Source organism: Phyllostomus hastatus, unplaced genomic scaffold, assembly GCF_019186645.2.
Source record: "Phyllostomus hastatus isolate PE091 unplaced genomic scaffold, TTU_PhHast_1.1 phas_contig_113, whole genome shotgun sequence".
NCBI classification, from domain to species: domain Eukaryota; kingdom Metazoa; phylum Chordata; class Mammalia; order Chiroptera; family Phyllostomidae; genus Phyllostomus; species Phyllostomus hastatus.
The window spans coordinates 15,498,780-15,517,836 of NW_025333530.1; the positions used below are offsets into that span (position 1 = coordinate 15,498,780).

At 37.9% G+C, this 19,057-nt stretch overlaps 1 protein-coding gene and 1 pseudogene across 1 annotated transcript in view; one reads left to right on the plus strand and one right to left on the minus strand.

Annotated features, from left to right (window-relative positions):
- Positions 1 to 19,057, plus strand: part of CBL (Cbl proto-oncogene) — a 115,784-nt gene that overhangs the window by 9,449 nt on the left and 87,278 nt on the right. The window lies entirely within an intron of this gene.
- Positions 15,647 to 17,465, minus strand: LOC123817424 (annotated as a pseudogene).

The window sequence follows — 19,057 nt, forward strand, 5'->3', positions numbered from 1 at the left end:
AGGGAGTCAACAGTTATGGAAGGAAACCAGGACTCAAATCAATGATTTGGACCAGAAGGAAGAAAGAAACATTCATTCAGAACAGAATGAAGAAAGAATTCCAAAAAATGAGGAGAGGCTTAGGAACCTGCAGGACAACTTTAAATATTCCAATATCTGAATCATAGGGGTGCCAGAAGGAGAAGAGGAAGAGCAAGAAGTTGAAAATTTATTTGAACAAATAATGAAGGAAAACTTCCCCATTCTAGCGAAGGAAATAGACTTCCAGGAAGTCCAGGAAGCTTAGAGAGTCCCAAAGAAATTGGATCTAAGAAGAAACACACCAAGACACATAATTAAGTTACCCAAGATGAAAGGTAAGTAGAGAATCTTAAAAGCAGCAAGAGAAAAAGATGACAGTTACATACAAAAGAGTGCCCATAAGACTGTCAACTGATTTCTTGAAAGAAACCTTACAGGCAAGAAGGGGCTGGAAAGAAGTATTCAAAGTCATGAAAGGCAAAGACCTACATCCAAAATTATGCAGCAAAGCTATCATTTAGAATGGAAGGGCAGATAAAGTGCTCCCTAGGTAAGGTCAACTTAAAGGAGTTCATCATCACCAAGTGCTTATATGTAATGTTAAAGGGATTTAGCTAAGAAAAATAAGATGATCAAAAACATGAGCAGTAAAATGACAACAAACTACAACTATCAACAACTGAACCTAAAACAAAAACAAAGCAAACAACTGGAAGAGGAACAGAATCACACAGATGGAGATAGTATGGAGTTTATCAGTGGGGAGGTGGATGGGGGACAATGAGGGAAAAGGTATAGGGAGTAAGAATCATAAATGGTAGGTATAATATAGGAGAAATTTAAGAATAGTATGGGAAATGGAGAAACCAAAGAACTTATATGTATGACCCATGGACATGAACTAAGGGGGGGAATGAAGGTGGGGGTGTGCAGGGTGGAGGGGAATAATGGGGATTAAAAAAATGGTACAACTGTAGTAACATAATCAATAAAATATGTTAAAGTAAAATGAAAACATACCAACCCCAAATCTGTGGTACATGGACATCAGTGCTAAGAGGGAAATTCATAGCAATAGTAGGCTACCTCAAAAAAGAAAAACTCAAATAAGTAATCTAACCCTACATATAAGGAACTAGAAAAAGGAAAACAAAACCCAAGGTGAATAGAAGGAAGAAATAGTGAAGATCAGAGCAGAGTCCTGATTGGTGTGACTAGGTTGGGCAATATTTCTCATACAAAAAGTTTGCCAGTTTGATTCCTGGTCAGGGCACATGCCTAGGTTGCGGGTTTGATTCCCAGTTGGGGTGCATATGAAAGACAACTGATTGATGTTTCTCTTTCACATTGGTGTTTCTCTCCCTTTCTTCCCCTCTCTCTAAAAATAAATAAAAATTAAAGGTCAGAGCAGAAATAAAATAGTCTAAAATAATACTAAGTATCAGTGAAGCCAAGAGCTGGTTCTATGAAAATATAAAATTGATAAATGTTGAACCAGAGTCATCAAGAAAAAAGAGAGGACACAAATAAAAAGAAAGAAAGAGAAGTAATAACTGACATCATGAATACTAAGAACAATTATACCAGGTGTCCAGAGTATCCAGCCATGTAATATGAAAAATAGGAACATTTATTGAAGAAGATAGAAGAAACATTGTATACAGGACAATGATGCCTCCGTCCTCTTCATTTTTTCCTGTCTATCTATCATCCATCTACCTATCTATCTATCATCTATCTATCTATCTATCTATTCTTTGAGATGGGGTAGGAGGGAGAAAGAGGGAGTGAAACACTGATGTGTGGTTGCCTCTCATGCATCCCCCACTGGGGACCTGGCCCGCAACCCAGGCATGTGCTCTGATTGGGAATTGATCTGGTGACCCTTTGGTTCTCGGGCTAGCACTGAATCCACTGAGTCGCACCAGCCAGGGCCTCAGTCCCCTTCAAAGTAGGCTCTTTGGGACCTTTCACAGTTCTTCCAAACCCCATCAGCTGCTCTGTCATATATTTCTGAATATCATCGACAGTCTGAAATCTCTACCCTTTCAAAGGTGATTTTAGTTTTGGGAAAAGGCAGAATTTGCAGGGTGCCAAATCAGGGTTGTAAGGGGGCTGAGTCACGTGGGTGATTTAATGTTTCACCAGAAACTCTTCATGAGATGTGCTGCATTAGCGGGTACATTGTTTTTATGAAGCTACCAATCACCAGGTGCCCATAGCTATGGCTTTCTGAATCATATGAATAGTTTCTGTGGAGGAATATTCAGGCTTAATGAAAAATTTGATGCAGATTCATTGCTCTACTTGCTCAGTCAATTTGAATGCCATGGCTACACAGTATATATGCTCACTCAGTGGTGTCTACTGCCCACACTGACTAGTACAGTGAAGTTGTCTCATGCATGTTCATCCTAGTCCTGCCAGAAGTGTCATGCAAACTGTTCTCATTATATTAACAATGGTTGGACTTTAGCCAAGCAGACCTTATAGATTCAACATAATTCCTGTCAAAATGCTAGTTGCTTTTTTTACAGAACTTGAAATAATCTAAAAATTTCTATGGAACTGCAAAATGCCCCAAAGAGCCTCAGCAATCTGGAGAGAGAAGAACAAAGTTGGAGGTAGCATACTAACTGACATCAAACTATACTACAAGACTATAATAAAAAGACAGCATATTAGTGACATAAAAACAGACACATAATAGACATATAGATCAATGGAACAGAACAGTGAAGCCAGAAATAAAACAATGCTTATATGTTTAATTAATCTGTGACAAAGTAGGCAAGAACATGTGATGGGGTAAAGATAGTCTATTCAATAAATGGTGTTGGGAAAACTGGAAAAATACATGGCAAAAGAAAAAGAAAAGAAACTAGGCCACCTTACATGACACACAAGAATAAACTCAAAATGGATTAAAGACTTAAATTTAAGACTTTAAACCATGAAATTCCTGAAAGAAAACATAGGCAGAAAAATCTCTGGTATTTCTCTTAGGAATATTTTTCCTCATATATCTACTTGGGTTAGGGAAAAAGAAAAACAAATGGGACTAAATCAAGCTAAAAAGGTTTTGCATAGTAAAGGAAACCATCAACATGTCAAAAAGGCAACCTAGTGAATGGGAGTGGGTATTGCCCTTGATACATCTGATAAGGGGTTAAAATAAATATCCAAAATTTATAAAGAACTCATACAACCAGTAACAAACAAACAAAAACCAATTAAGTGGGCAGAATACAAGAATAGATAGTTCTCCAAGGAGGACATATAGATGGCCCATAGACATGGAAAGATGCTCAACATAAGTAATTGTCACAGAAATGCAAATTAAAACCACAACGAGATACTACCTCACACCTGTTAGATGGCTATCATATGTCAGCAAACAAGGGCTGGTGAGGAAGTGGAAAAAAGGGAACCTTCATGTACTGTTGGTGGGAATACAGATTGGTGCAGCCACTATGGAAAGCAAAATGGAAGTTCCTCAAAAAATCAAGTGAAACTGCTTTATGATCCAGCAATTCCATTTCTGGGTATCTGTCTGAAGAAACCCAAAGTCTAATTTGAAAGAATATATGCTCCTTTCTGTTTATTGCAACAGTATTTACACTAGCCAAGATGTGGAAGCAATGCTAGGGCCCATGAAGAGATAGTGGATAAAAAAGCTGTGGTATAGCCCTGGCTGGTGTGGTTCAGTGGACTGAGTGCCGACCTGAGAACTGAAAGGTCGCTGGTTTGATTTCCAGTTAGGGCACATGCCTGGGTTGTGGGCCAGGTCCCCAGCGGGGGGGCATGCAAGACACAGCTGATGTATCTCTCTCACACATCACTGTTTCTCTCCGTCTCTTACTCCTTCCCTTTCCCTGTCTCTAAAACTAAATAAAACTAAATTTGGTACCTATATACAATGGATATTACTCAGCCATAAAAAATGAAATCTTACATTTGGGATGACACATGGATGGATCTAGAGGGTATCGTGCTCAGTGAAATAAGTCAGTCAGGGAGAGAATACCATATGATTTCATTTACATTTGGAATCTAAAGAACAAAATATATGAACAGTCAAAACAGAAATTAACCTATAGATACAGAGAATACACTGATGGTTGCTAAAGAGGAGGGGTGTTGGGTGGCTGGGTGAAAAATGTGAAGGGATTAAGAAGTACAGATCGAACCCTGGCTGGATGGGGTAGCTCAGTTGGTTAGAGCATTGTCCTAATACATTGTGGCTGTGTGTTCGATCCCTGGTTAGGGCACATACAGGACTCTCCTTTTCCCTCTCCCTCTCTAGAATCAATAAATCAAAAAACCCCCACAAAAACCAGACTTATTAAAAAAAGAAGTAAATGGTAGTTACAGGGATATAAAATATAGCATAGGGAATATTGTCAGTAATATTGTAATAACTATGTATGGTGCCAGTTGGGTAGTTGAAATATGGGGGGAATCACTTTGTAATGTAAATGATTGTCTAACCACTATGCTGTACACGTGAAAGTAATACAAAACAATATTGAATGTAACTAATAGAAAAATAAAGTGCTTTAAAAGTTGATTTTTCTGTTTTTTAGATTTTATTTATTTTTTAGAGAGAAGGAAAGGGAAGGAGAAGGAGAAAGAGAATCTGCGGAGAGAAACATCAGTGTATGGTTGAGTCTCATGTGCCCCGTACTGGGCACAAGCCAGGCATGTGCACTAGACTGGAAATCGAACAGGTGACCCTTTGGTTCGCAGGCTTGCGCTCAGTCCACTGAGCTATACGAGCCAGGGCTAAAAGTTGATTCTTCTTACATGTGGAACATAAAAAACAAATGAACAAACAACAAAAACAGACTCATAGATACAGAAAGCAAAGTGATGGTTGCCAGGTGGAAGGGGGGGATGTTGGAGTGCTGTGTAAAAAAGGTGAAGAGATTAAGAAGTACAAATTGGCAGTTACAAAATAATCTTGGGGATATATAGTCAATAATTCTGTAAAAACTGTGTGGTGTCAGGTGGGTACTAAAATTATGGGAGGATCACTTCATAAGTTACATGTCTAACCACTATGCTATATACCTGAAACTAATAGAATATTAAATGTCAACCATAATTGAAAAAATAAAAATAAAAAATAAAAACCAAATTCATAGAAAAAATAGATTAGTGATTGTTAGAGTCAGGTGCCAGGGGACTGGACAAAATGGGTGAATGCTGTTAAAGGTATAAACTTACAAATTCTGGTGTACAGCATGATGACTATAATTAAGAATCTGTAATGTATATTTGAAAGTTGCTAAGAGTAGATCTTAAAAGTTTTCATTACAAGAAAAAAAATTGTAACTGTAAGGTGATGGATGTTAACTAAATTTACTGTGGTAATCATTTTGCAATATATACTGTGTTTTTTTCAGACCGTAAGACGCACCTAGGTTTTAGAGGAGGAAAATAGGAAAAAAGTTCTGAAGCAAAAAAAAATATAAAATATTTAATAACAAATAACAATATTTCACCAATATAAATATAAACAGAACTCAACAGCATTAACAACCATTATTCTTCCCAAATTGGGGGTGGGGGCGGGGAGTGCATCTTATCGTCCGAAAAATACAGTACATATATCAAATCATTATGTTGTACAACTTAAAAAAAAATAGATGATCCTTCTTCCTTCTGCTCCCAGCCTACCTGCTTCTGTTGACACTACCCACCTGCCACCCCTCACTCCCCCAAAAGCACTTTGAGTTAATTAACTTTCTATTTTTTGGAAGTAAGATGCACTAAGGACTTCTTACTCCCTACCTTCTTACCTTTCTTCCTATGTTTGCATGGTCACTACATCCCAAGTATAGTGCTTAGTGTGAATTCTTATACTACAGGAAATTAAATTATAATGATAGGTGACCACATAAATATGTACAAAGTGATAAGAGATCTCTAAACATTGCATTCGTATTTCTTCCGTGTTTATCTTAACCACTCAGGATTGTAAGCTCTGTGTGGACAGCAACTATAACCTGCTTATTTTCTTGACAGTGTCTAGTTTTAAGGACTTACACAATAGTAAGTGCTAGTAAGTTTTTGTAAAATTGCTCTGTGTGCCCCAAAGGAATTATTGAAAGGGGAAGGTGTGGGGATACAAATCAATTAAAGGTAATTAAACTGACATTTTTTGCTGTATCCATTTAGTGGTTATAATTTTTTTTAAAATAAAGATAGGCTCAGAGAGGTTATGTAACTAGTTAATAGTGGAGACTGACTCGGAATCCAGGATTATCCACCTTCTAAAGTTTAGTTATTTCCTTCATATAGTACCTTCTCAGGTATATATAACAGTCTCAATGACAAAAGCCATTTACTGAGAAAGTGATCTTTGTAGGCATACAACAGCATTGCACACGTAAACACACAAACACCCTGCCATTCACACAGCCAGGCAAAGTAGACATATGCATATTTTCTTGAATGATATTAAGACAGTATTTAATTAGTACCATTTGATGAAATATCTGTTATCTACTTTTAAGTTAAGGGTTGGTGTCTCTTTAAATTATGTGTACTGGAGCCCTGACTGATGTGGCTCAGTGGATTGCTTGCCAGCCTACAAATCAAAGGGTCTCTGGTTCGATTGCCAGTCAGGGCACATGCCTGGGTTGTAGGCTAGGTCCCCAGTTGGGGGCATGCAAAAGACAACAACACATTGATGTTTCTTTCCCTTTCTCCCTCCCTTCCTCTCTCTAAAAAAATAAGATCTTAAAAAAAATTGTGTGTACTGGTTACTTTGCATGGTTGTGTTAGAGGCTTGTACACATTGTTTTCCCATTATACTAATTCAAGTTATCTATGGTAACATTTATACTTTTTATTTCATCTCTCTCTCTTGCTCCCTCCTCCCCACTAGAGCTACTCAGAACCAAGGCTTTATCTTGACTTCAGTTCCTGCGCCTAAGAGATGGTATTTGCTGAGTAAAGTGCAACCATTTAATAAAGTGGGATTGAAACATACTGCCTCATTTTTTATAAGATTAATTAGGTGGATCGGGTAGGAAATCTTTTTTTATATTTAATTTTTCAATTTTTTTAAAAAAGATTTTATTTATTTTTAGAGAGAGGGGAAGGGAAAGAGAAAGAGAGGCAGAGAAACATCAGTGTGTAGTTGCCTCTCATGTGCCTCCTTAACTGAGGACCTGGCCTGCAACCCAGGTATGTGCCCTGACTGGAAATTAAACCTGTGACCCTTAGGTTTGCAAGCTGGCGCTTAATCCACTGAGCCATACCAGCCAGGGCTAACTTTTAAATTTTTACTGCTTAATTGAAGTAACATTAAAAGTAATTTTACCCTTTTTTGGTTATGAAGATAACATATAGTCATTATTAAACATGAAGCATTTTTATGCCTGTTAAGAGCTCCCCCAGAGAGACTGGTGTGGCTCAGTGGGTTGGGCTTTGTTCTGCAAACCAAAGGGTCACTGGTTTGATTACCTGCCTGCTGGCCAGGTCCCTGTTGGTGGTGTTGAAGAAGCCAATTGATGTTCCTGTCATGCATCTGTTTTTCTTCCTGTCTTTTTCCCTCCCTTCCCTGCTCTCTACAAATAAATAAATAAATAAATTCTTAAAAAAGGCTCCCCCGACAGATATAACATTTTTCATAATTCCTTATGAAACATATACTCAACTGAACATTTCATGTGATTCATGATAGAAATTTCACAAGGTTAGTAGCATTAGGGAAGAAGATAATCTGCTCTGTGATTTTGGTTGAAGGTTTTTTTTTTGGTGATTCCTGCTATAATAATAACCTGTTTTTTGTACATGGTGGGGGAAAAGTAAGTTTACAGTCGTTTGTATGGAAATTAATAAATGATACAGGAATAAACTCTTGCATATTCACAACTGTAAACCTACTTTTGTTCCACTCTGTAGTTTGTTAGTCAGCAGCCTGTGTATAATGAACCTGTTAAGTCATTAGCAAATTGGCCCCTGACTCTTCACTTGCACCACAGTTCATGTTATATGTAAATATACAGTAACATACATTGAGAAATTATTCCCTAATGACCATCCTAGATCTGTTAGTGTGAAAACTGAGCCTGAATTTTAATCACATTTCCCAATGAAGTTATTGGTTCTGATCTACTTTAGGTTTTGTTAGAAGAGGGGGAATTATAATAAGCAAGTCATTGTGAACTGTTTTTTAAAAATTTTATTTATTTTTAGAGAGGGGGGAAGGGAGGGAGAAAGAGAGGGAGAGAAACATGGGTGTGCAAGAGATACATAGATTGGTTGCCTCTCACACAGCCTCAACTGAGGGCCTGGCCAGCAGCCCAGGTGTGCCCTGACTGGGAATTGAACCAGTGACCTTTTGGTTCCCAGGGTGGCACTCAATCCATTGAATCACACCAGCCAGGGTGAAATGTTTTCTTGATTAGCACATTTTGTGCTGGAGTATAATAGGTGGGAGTAGTCAACAAGGAGCACTGGAAGCCAAGTTCAGCTCTGTCCCCACAATATTCCCTCCTGCATCAGCTTCCAAAAAAAGTAGAAAGGGATGCTTACTTATGCTGGCAATGGTGGTACATACTCCAAACACTGGGATTCAAGCACTGGGAGAGGCAGTATCTCTGTCATAGAAGCTCCCATGGTTCCTTCAGAAGAAATCAGCAGTGATTCTGGGTCTTCTCTCTGCACCTTTTAGGATGAAGGCTGAATCTTATTTAGTAGACTCTGCTGCCTAGGCACATTGTTGTAAACAACGGATCTTCCCTATTTCACTGAGTGGGATGAAATCCTAACTTCTGCTTCCTCATTTCTTAGACCCACTTTGAATAGCAGTACGTCAATGTAGCACTCTTTGTAAAAGCAATTTATGAATTACAAAATATGCAGAACAAAGTGTAAAACTCCCCTTTTATTCTCATAACTTCAGATGACCACCCTCTCCACAGGGTGACTACTATCTATAATTTGGGATCCATTAGTTCAGTCCTTACTTTTTTATCCTTTGATGGCAATCTTGTCAAGATATTAGAAGCAGCTGGCCCTTTAAATTTTAATTGAAAACTTAAAACTTATTATTTTAGACTTCATTATGTTTCCTTGTTAATTCCCTGCCTACTGCACATCTCTGTCTCAGTCACCCTCACTTCACCTTGCTCTTTGCATTTTAGTTTCACTAACCTTTGTACTCCTCAAACAAATCCAAACCTGTTCCTACTTGAGGGCTATTTGATTATTTTTCCCCTCTATTTTGGTTACTCTTTTGTTGAATCTACGTGGATGACACCTTCCTGTAATTTCAACTCAACCTAAATTTACCTCAGAGAGCTTTCCCTATTCACTGTTTTAAAGCAGTCACCCAGGATTTTCTTATTGTATTAGTCTATTTTCATTCTCTATAGAAGGTGATACTTTTCATGTTGATTGTTTAAAAAAATTGTTGTTGACTGCCTAATTGCTCTCAGATTTAGGGATATTGTCTTTTTCATTTCTGTGTCCCAGTGCCGTACATAACCGTATTTTTCAGACTATAAGACACACACCCCCACACCCAATTTGGGAGGAATAACGGTTGTTAATGCTGTTGTTGAGTTCTGTTTACATTTACATTGGTGAAATATTGTTATTTATGTTAGTCAATATTTTACATTTTTTGCTCCACATTTTTTTCCCCTATTTTCCTCTAAAACCTAGGTGCGTCTTATGGTCTGAAAAATATGGTATTATAGGGTGAAGAAAAATAGGTTTTCGGTGCTCTAGCTGTGTGGTTTAGTTGGTTGGAGCATCGTCCCATTCACCAAAAAGCTGTGGGTTCAATCTGGGGTCAGGGTATGTATCTAGGTTGAGGGTTTGGTCCCTGGTTGTGGCATATATACATCAATGTTTCTTTATCACAATAGTGCCCCACCTTTCTTCTTCTCTCCCTAAAATCAATAAATGTATCCTTGGGTGAGGATTATAAAAAAAGTAGGTTTACAGTTGTGACTGTGTAAAACACAGAGTTTATTATACTATTATTTATTAATTATTGTGTTGTTTTCCATATGAACAACTGTAAGCCTATTTTTGCTCCACCCTGTGTTTGTTGAATAGATACATTGAGACAAATCAAACCCATCAGATACAACTTTCTTTAACTTACTGCCTCCGTATTTCTGAATTTGTCTCTCTTTGAACCTGTCCTAACTCCCTTCCTGTTTTAGAGGAAGGGGATGTCCCTTCTTTTAATGGTGCTTAGTGTTCCTAGCTGTGTTGTAGATCCCATTTCCTGTTGTTTTGCCAGAGACCTCATCTTTTCATTTACTGTGTTTTCTCTTTTGATTCTTTCTCTATATAAAACATGTTCCATTTTCTTTGAAAATAAAAACCTTCGATCATATACCTCATATAGTCTTTATTGAATTCTGATCTTTTAAGTTCAGTGTCAGTCTCCCCTACTTCCTTCCATGGAATAACCCAGGAACCTGCCATTTTAATATTTTTTTATATGTATATATATAGCCTGTAAAAAATTTTTTGAATGATAAATAGTGGACTTACAAATGAGGTTTTGGAATGTAACACTTATACATTGGGGACAGTCTGTGTTTGTTTTATTATTATTCTTGACTCTACAGTGCTTAGAATATAATTGTCTTCTGAGGTAGAGTCTTTTTCTTGGCTATGTCATTTCCGTTTTGCTTGAGCACTTCCTAAAGCACTTGAAATATTCATATATCAAATATTTTTGTTGATTTAGCTTGTAGTTATTTGCTAGACTTATATGTAGGGCTGTTTTCAAAAGTTTAGGAAGTGGTGTACAGAGAACAAAATTAAAGTAGCTTTAAACATTTAGTATTGTCTCACTTATCATTTGAAGAGTCATTGATGAGTGGTCATTAAATTGGAATTTTGTAGTTGCTCTATGGACCTGATAATTCCATTTCTGGGGGATCTATCCTAAGGAAATAATCTGATATATAGAAGAATAAAATACCCATAAATGTTCAGTGTGGTAAACACTTGAAAACAATATAAATGTTAAAACAAAGTGAGGGCAGTGGTTAAGATATAGTATGTTCATAGATTAGAATCATTTAGACATCTCAAAAAATTGATGAGAGGGGAGATCCCCCCAAACTTGGAATTTACTTATAACCCTCCAAAACCCAGAATTTATTTATAAAGAATTGTGTATTCTTACATGTTTAAACTTCAGTCACCTTCAAAGTACTCTCCATTTGATGCAGTACACCAATGTTTTTACCACTGCACGAAACAGTTTTTAAACTCATCAGTTTTTGTCGTTTTTTGTTTCACTTCTTCCACATCTGCAAAATGTTTCCCTTTGAGGACTTATTTCATCCAGGGAAATAAAAGTCACTTGTGGTGAGATTGGGTAAATAGGACAGGTGGGGCATGGGGTCGGGGGATGGGGGTGTGGGGGGTCATTCCATTTTTGGTCAAAAACTGCTGAATACTCAGTGCAGTGTAGGTAGGTGTGCTGGTAAATCACCCATCATGAAATGGGTAAACATGTTGAAAGAGTCTTCCTAGAATCATGGATATGGAGAGTGTTTTAATGGTTGCTAGATGGGAAGGAGTATGGGGGAATGAGTGAAGTGGTAATGAGGGCATTAAGAAGTACAAATAGGTAGTTACAGAATAGTCATGGGTATGTACAGTACAGTATAGGAAACGGAGTAGCCAAAGAACTTATATGCATGACCCATGGACATGAACAGTGATTTGGGGGTTGCCTCAGAAGATGTGGGGTGCTAGGTGGAGGGGAGCAAAGAAGGAAAAATTGGGATAACAGTACTAGCATAGCTAATAAAATATAATGTTAAAAAGTCTTCAGAAAAATTTACTGAAGGCGAATGCAGCCTCTCACAAAGTCAGCTATTACACTGATACAGATAGGTTCCTAAAACACTCACCTAGGGGGGTAAGTCTGTACTATAAGGGGCTTGCCTGCCGAAGATAATTCCAGTTGTTTTGGGGTCCCTCCTTGTAATGAGTTTTTGGTGACACAAAAATAATAGGTATTTTAAAATATGAAGAAATTACTAAGATGTCAGACTAGGTTGTTTCAAATTAAATATGCTGCTGACAACTAGAAAAGCTAGAAAATGTTAAAAAGCTATAAAGGCAGTGAGGAATTATGAGGCCAAGTTCAGGAAGATAAAGAAAGCTCTGAGAGGTAAGCCAGATGTTTGAGGCTCCCATGCCCTTGAGGTCATTGCTGATTCTGGAAGTGACAGCTGAGAGGCTAAGTAGGTTTCAGAATACTCATGTCAAGGACAAAAAATTGGAATTGGAGCCTGTCAAAGTGGAGGGCCCTAGGAAATATGCTAGTTTTTTTTGTTTTTTGTTTTTTGTTTTAAGAGGTAGAAGCACAGAGGATGGGGGAGAGAGAAAAAAAGAGAGATGCTGATTTGTTGTTCCATTCATTTATACATTCATTGGTTGCTTCTTTATGTGCCCTGACTGGAGATTGAATCTGCAGCCTTGGAATATCTGGACGACTCTAATAGACTGAGCTACATGGCCAGGGCTGAAACACTCTAAGTTTTTGGGTTGGTTTCCTGAGGTTCTAAATTGTAGGAGTAAAGGTGAAACAGAAGTAAACCAGTTTTTTTAAGGACTGAAGCCCATCTTTTAAATCTTTTCAATTCTGGATTAGATTAGTATGATCTGGGTTTCCTAGTGTTTATAGCCTACCTGACTGCTAGAAAAAAAATAAATTCTTTATGAATAGCATCATCCATGACCTCAGCTTGTCTCTATACTTTTTTATATATAATGTTCAGCATTCATTACAAAATTTCCCTGGTTGATGTGACTCACTGGACTGAGTGCTGACCTGCAAACCAAAGGGTCACCAGTTCAATTCCTAGTCAGGGCACATGCCTGGGCTTTGGGCCAGGTCCCCTGTAGGGGGTATGTGAGAGGCAACAACCACTCACTGATGTTTCTCACCCTCTCTTTCTCACTCCCTTACCCTCTAAAAAACATAAATAATTTTAAACAAAGCACCCTAGGCATAGAAAAGGACAAAATGCAATTGAAAACCAAGAGGTAAAATTGACACTAGAAATATACCTATGAAGATACAGATATTTGAGTCATAGTCATGGACTAAAGGTATATTTCTGATTAATGTGTTAGAAAAATTAAAAATGAAATTGATTATTTTGACAGAGACTTGAAATGATAAAGGGTGAAATAGAAATTCAAGAACTGAAAAACACAAGAACCTATTCTTAAGAATTTAGTGGATGGGTTTACTAACGACATAGATACAGCTAAAGAGAGAAGTTGTGAAATGGAAGATAAATCAGAAAAAAAATCCAGACTGAAGCATTGAGAGACAAAAGAATGGAGAATACAAAAAAGAATGCAAGAGACACATGGAATATGGTGAAAAGGTCTTAGGTAAGTAATTGAAGTTCTAGCAGGGGTGTCCAACCTGTGGTCTGTGGGCTACATTGTGGCTCAGAATGGCTACAGATATGGCCCAACACAAAAACATAGATTTACTTAAAACCTTTTTTTTTTTTTTTTTTTTGCTCATCAGTTTTTGTTAGTGTTTGTATATTTAATGTGTGGCTCAATACAACAACTCTTCTTCCATTGTCGTCCAGAGACTCCAAAAGGTTGGACACCCCTGTAAGAAAGAGGAAAAAGAGAATGGAGCAGAAATATTTTTGGTGAGAAATTGGCTGGTAATTTCCCCAAACTGATGAAAACAATGAAGTAAATAAAAGAAGCTGTATAAACACCAGGAAAAATACAAGTAAAACGTATCCAAACACGTCATAGTAAAACTGCTGAAAACCTGAGCCAAAGAAAATCTGAAAAGCAAGCAGAGTATAAAAGATATTTTACCTTCAAAGGAGCAGTGAGACTGACAACCTGCCTTTAACAGTAACAGTGGCATGCACAGGACATGAAATAGCAGCCATAAAATGATTATGGAAGACAACTGTCAATCTTTATCCAGTGAAAATAGCCTTTAACAGTGGACCCTTTCTTCACTCCCCAGAGAGGGGCCCATATGCCATTGTTCTTGGTTCCCATAAAGGGAAACTTGCATAGTGTCCAGAGCTCTGGATGTCCTGCAAATGAAAGAGGAGGATGTCCTCACATTCCTTGAGGCAAGAACCCACTTAGGTGACACCAACCTTAACTGTCAAATAGAATAGGACATCTACAAAAGGAAAAGGGATGGCATCTACATCATAAATCTTTATTTTTAATTTTTTAATTTTAATTTTTAATTTTAGAGGGGAAGAGAAGGGAGAAAGAGGGAGAGAAACATCGATTGGTTGCCTTCTGTAAGCACCCCAACCAGGGACCAAACCTACAACCTAAGCATGTGCCCTGACCAGGAATCAAACCAGTGATGCTTTGGTTTGCAGGATGGTGCCCAACCAACTGAGCTCCACTGGCCAGGGCTATATCATACATCTTGAAGAGAACCTGGGAGAAGCTTCTGCTAGCAGCTTGTACCATTGCTGCCATTGAAAACCTTGATGATGTTAATGTCATATGGTCTAGGAATACTGGCTAGCGAGCTGTGCTGAAGTTTGTCGCTGCCCCAGAAGTCCCTCCCGTTGCTGGCCAGTTCATTCCTGGAACCTTCACTAAATAGATCCAGGCAGCCATCTGGGAGCTGAGACTTCTGATGGTTACTGATCCCAGGTCTGATCATGAGCTTCTCACAAAAGTGTCATGTTAACTTGCCTACGATTGCTCTGTGTAACAGAGCTATTCTTCCATAAACTCTTCAACAGAATGGAAATAAGGTCAATAGAAAATAAACAGCTAAAAAAGTGGGTACAAAATAAAGATGCTTTCAGACAAACAAAAACTAAGAGAATTTGTAGCCAGTTAGACCTACCATAAAGGAAACAAAGGATGTTTTTTAGACTAAAGGAAAATGATTTCAGATGCAATGGAAAGCATTGGATAGGGCAGTTATATGGGTAAATATGAATGAATATTGGTTATATAAAATAACAGTAGTAATAGTAATAATAATAATGACTTGTAGACTTTATAAGATATATGTGATGATAAGTATATGATAGAAATAGCAATAGGGTGTTCAAGAATATACAGTATTGTAATTACATTGATATTTTTTTTTAGTTTAATGTAATTTAATAGTAAACTTACGGGAACAGCACAGAAGACAGACATTGAAAACATACTTGCATGTAGGACAACTCAATTAGAAAAATACAGTGAATGGGTGGAATCTACTCTATTATAAAAATGCTGCAAGCACCATTTAATTGCCATCAATAGGAAATTAACTAGTTTTAAAAAAATCCAAATTGCATTTTCCAGGAAAATTTCACAGGTTTATTTATATTGTTATAAAGTTGAACTGCTTGAAACTTGTTCACTGAAACATCTTGACTTGCATTAATGCTTTATGTCCTTGCATTTATGTTTAAAAAATTCCCATACAAATGAAAATGGGAAACCTGCCAATACCTCATTTCTGTCCCCCATTTTCCACTTGCAATCATATACTTAGGTACCTTTTGACCCCATGGTAAAACAATATCTAACATTTAGAACTACCAATAACAGGAAGAGAATTTTTTTTCAAAGAATGAAATGTTTCCATCATAGTGGATTCTTAAGCATGTTCTCCACATACACTGTGTGCTAGCTGGATGTCTTTTGGCATAATTGTTACATGTTCGGCATGGATAGCACACAGGTTGGTTTCTTCAAACAGGCCAACCAGATAGGCTGACCTTGCCTCCTGCAAAGCACCAGTAGCTACACTCTGGAAGCGCATAATCTGTTTTGAAGTCTTGAGTAATTTCTTGTACTAGGCATTGAAAGGGAAGTTTGTGAATCAGAAGTTCAGTGGACCTCTGATAACATCTAATTTCATGAAGTGCAATAGTACCAGGCCTGTAACCATGAGGTTTTTTCACCCCTCTAGTAGAGGGCACACTCTTGCCAGTGACTTTGGTCACCATTTTTTTCCTTGATGCTTTACCGCTGGTCGATTTGCTGGCAGTCTGCTTTGTATGAGCCTTGGTATAGAGACCTTTTGACTTACCCTCGTTCTTCTTCGGCTGGAGGAGGCCCTGGCATTAGAGAATGAAGGTGGCAGTGAACATGGATTGATATTTTTAAAATGAATAGATACAGTGTGGTTCTATTTTTAAATGAATCTATACAGTGTGGATACAGTGTGGAACAGTCGTTCTTATGAGTTATAATAACTTTAAAATCTTAGTATTGTCAAACTAGTTAGTCTTTGCGTTTATAATTAGTTCCTTTTATGGCTTTAGAAATCCTTCCTTTCTCAGATCATAAAAGTTCAAATATTTTTCAATTAAAAAAAAAAAACTTAAAATTTTTTTCTCCTCACAGTGAGATCCTTAATTTGCCTGAAATTTATTTTCATGTAATGTATGAGGGACCTAATTTTTTTTAATATGGACAACCAATTTTCCAGTAGTTTTTCTCTTGAACTCTGATTTGTCAACTTGTGATACTGAATTTCCCATACATGTGTGAGACTGTGTTTGGGTTCTCTTCTGTTCCATTTTGCCATTTACTGTCAAAGGCAACATTGCTCTATTTTACATGTCTTGATAACATATTGGGTAAGTACCATCTACCTTGTGATTTTTTCAAAATAGGCTTGGCTGGTTTTGGTTCCTTTTTCTTCCATGTTTTACTATTAACTTGATAAGGTCCATGATAAAGTTTATTGGAATTTTAATACGAATTTGACTGAATTTATAAACTACTTGGAGTAGAAATACATTTTGACATTGAGTCGTTGTATTCTTTTAAAAATATACTTTGATTATGATACTACAGTTGTCCCTCTTTATTCCCCTCTGCCCTGCACACTCCCTCCCACCCACATTCCCTCGCTTTAGTTCATGTCCATGGGTCGTACATGTAAGTTCTTTGGCTTCTCCATCTCCTGTACTATTCTTAACTTCCCCCTGTCTATCTTCTAACTACCATTTATGCTACTTATTCTCTGTACCTTTTCCCCCTCTCTCTCCACCCACTCCCACACTGATAACCCTCCATGTGATCTCCATTTCTGTGCTTCTGTTCTAGTTGTTTGCTTAGTTTTTGTTTTTGTTTTAGGTGTGGTTGTTAATGACTGTGAGTTTGTTGCCATTTTACTGTTCATACATTTTTTTTAATCTTCTTTTTCTTAGATAAATCCCTTTAACATTTCCTGTAATAAGGGCTTGGTGATGATGAACTCCTTGAACTTGACCTTATCTGGGAAGCACTTTATCTGCCCTTCCATTCTAAATGAAAGCTTTGCTGGATAGAGTCATCTTGGATGTAGGTCCTTGCTTTTCATGACTTGGAATACTTTCCAGCTCCTTCTTGCCTGTAAGGACCCAGGAGAGTTCATTGGAGAGACACACTGGGTTCTAGAACATACACGAACCCACCCAACCCATGTTGCTGCTGCATTGTGGTGTATGTAGGGGAGGGGTCAGAGATGGAACAATGCCACTTGCTGGGCTCTCGGCAGCTTTCAGTCATTTCCCCAGCTACCCACAAGCAAAATTGGGCCCTTCTGGTACTGAGTCATGGGTGGGTGGGTTTGTGTATGTTCTAGGACCCAGTGTGTCTCTCCAATGAACTCTCCTGTGAGACTGGGAGTTTGTCCTGCTACCTCAAGCCCCGCAGGTTTTTTACCACCAGAGGTTTTGAGACTTTATTTCCCCACGCAGGAACCCTGGGTTATACAGTGTGTCTCACTCCCTAGTTTTTCCTCCCAGTTTATTTTTATGCAAATGTAGGACCCCCTGCTCTGCCACCTGCTACCTCTCCTGCCCTGATTCTCCAGCTGCTGCCTTGCCGAGAGTCCTCTCTGCCCAGGCTGTCTGTTTCTGCCTCTCCTACTGGTCTGTATGAATGTTTTTTTAACTCTTTGGTTGTCAGATTTCCATACAGTTGGATTTTCTGGCAGTTCTGGTTATTTTTTGTTCTTAATTTGTTGGTGTCCTTCTTTTGGTTGTGGGAGGAGGCACAGGGTATCTATCTACACCTTCATCTTGGCTGGAAGTCTACAGCCACCATCTTGACTGGAAGCCAGGTTAATGCTTTTTATGCTTCTGTTTAAGAAATTTTTCTCTGTTGTGAAAGATAATTTTCTCATTATATTTTAAGGCTTTATAGATCTGCCTTTCACATTTAGGTCTCTAACCCACCTATCATTTTCTTTTGTGTTTTTGGTATAGTGTAAGTTGAGGGTTTAGTTTGATGTGCTTTTTTCCCCCTAGATGTATCCCCCATTGTTCCACTGCTGTTTTTGGAAAAGACTATTCCTTTGTGATTTGTCAAGGGTCCATATATATTTGGATCTATTTTTAGACATTTTTCACCTGTAAAATTTATCTGTCTTTTTTAGACACAGAAAAATCTGTGTAAATTGAAGGTACAAAATGGAATAAATGCAGAGTATCAGTCATTATAACAAATACAAAATTGACCAAACTCACAGGTAAAACACAAAGATAGTTACATTGGATTAAAAAATCTAACTATATGTTCTTTCTTTTTTTAAAATTTTATTTATTTATTTTTAGAGAGGGGAAGGGAGGGAGAAAGGGAAAGAGAGAAACATCAGTGTGTGGTTGCATCTCATGTGCTCTCTGCTGGGGACCCAGCTCACAACCCAGGCTTGTGTCCTGACTGGGAGTCAAACCAGCGACTCTTTGTTTCACAGGCTGGCATTACAGTGCACTGAGTCACAGCAGCTAGGGCTAGCTATTATTCTTTAAAAGAGGCCCATTTAAAACACAAGAACTCAGCCCTGGCCAGTGTGGCTCAGTGGATTGAGCTCTCGCCTAAGAACTTAAAGGTCACCAGTTTGATCCCCGCCCCCCCCAGTCAGGGCACATGCCCAGGTTGCAGGCCAGTCCCTGGTTTGGGATGTGTGAGAGGCAGCCCATTGATGTTAATCTCCCTCACTTTCTCCCTCCCTTTCCTTCTTCTCTAAAAACAAACAAAAAATAAATAAAATCTTTAAAAAATAAAATTTAAG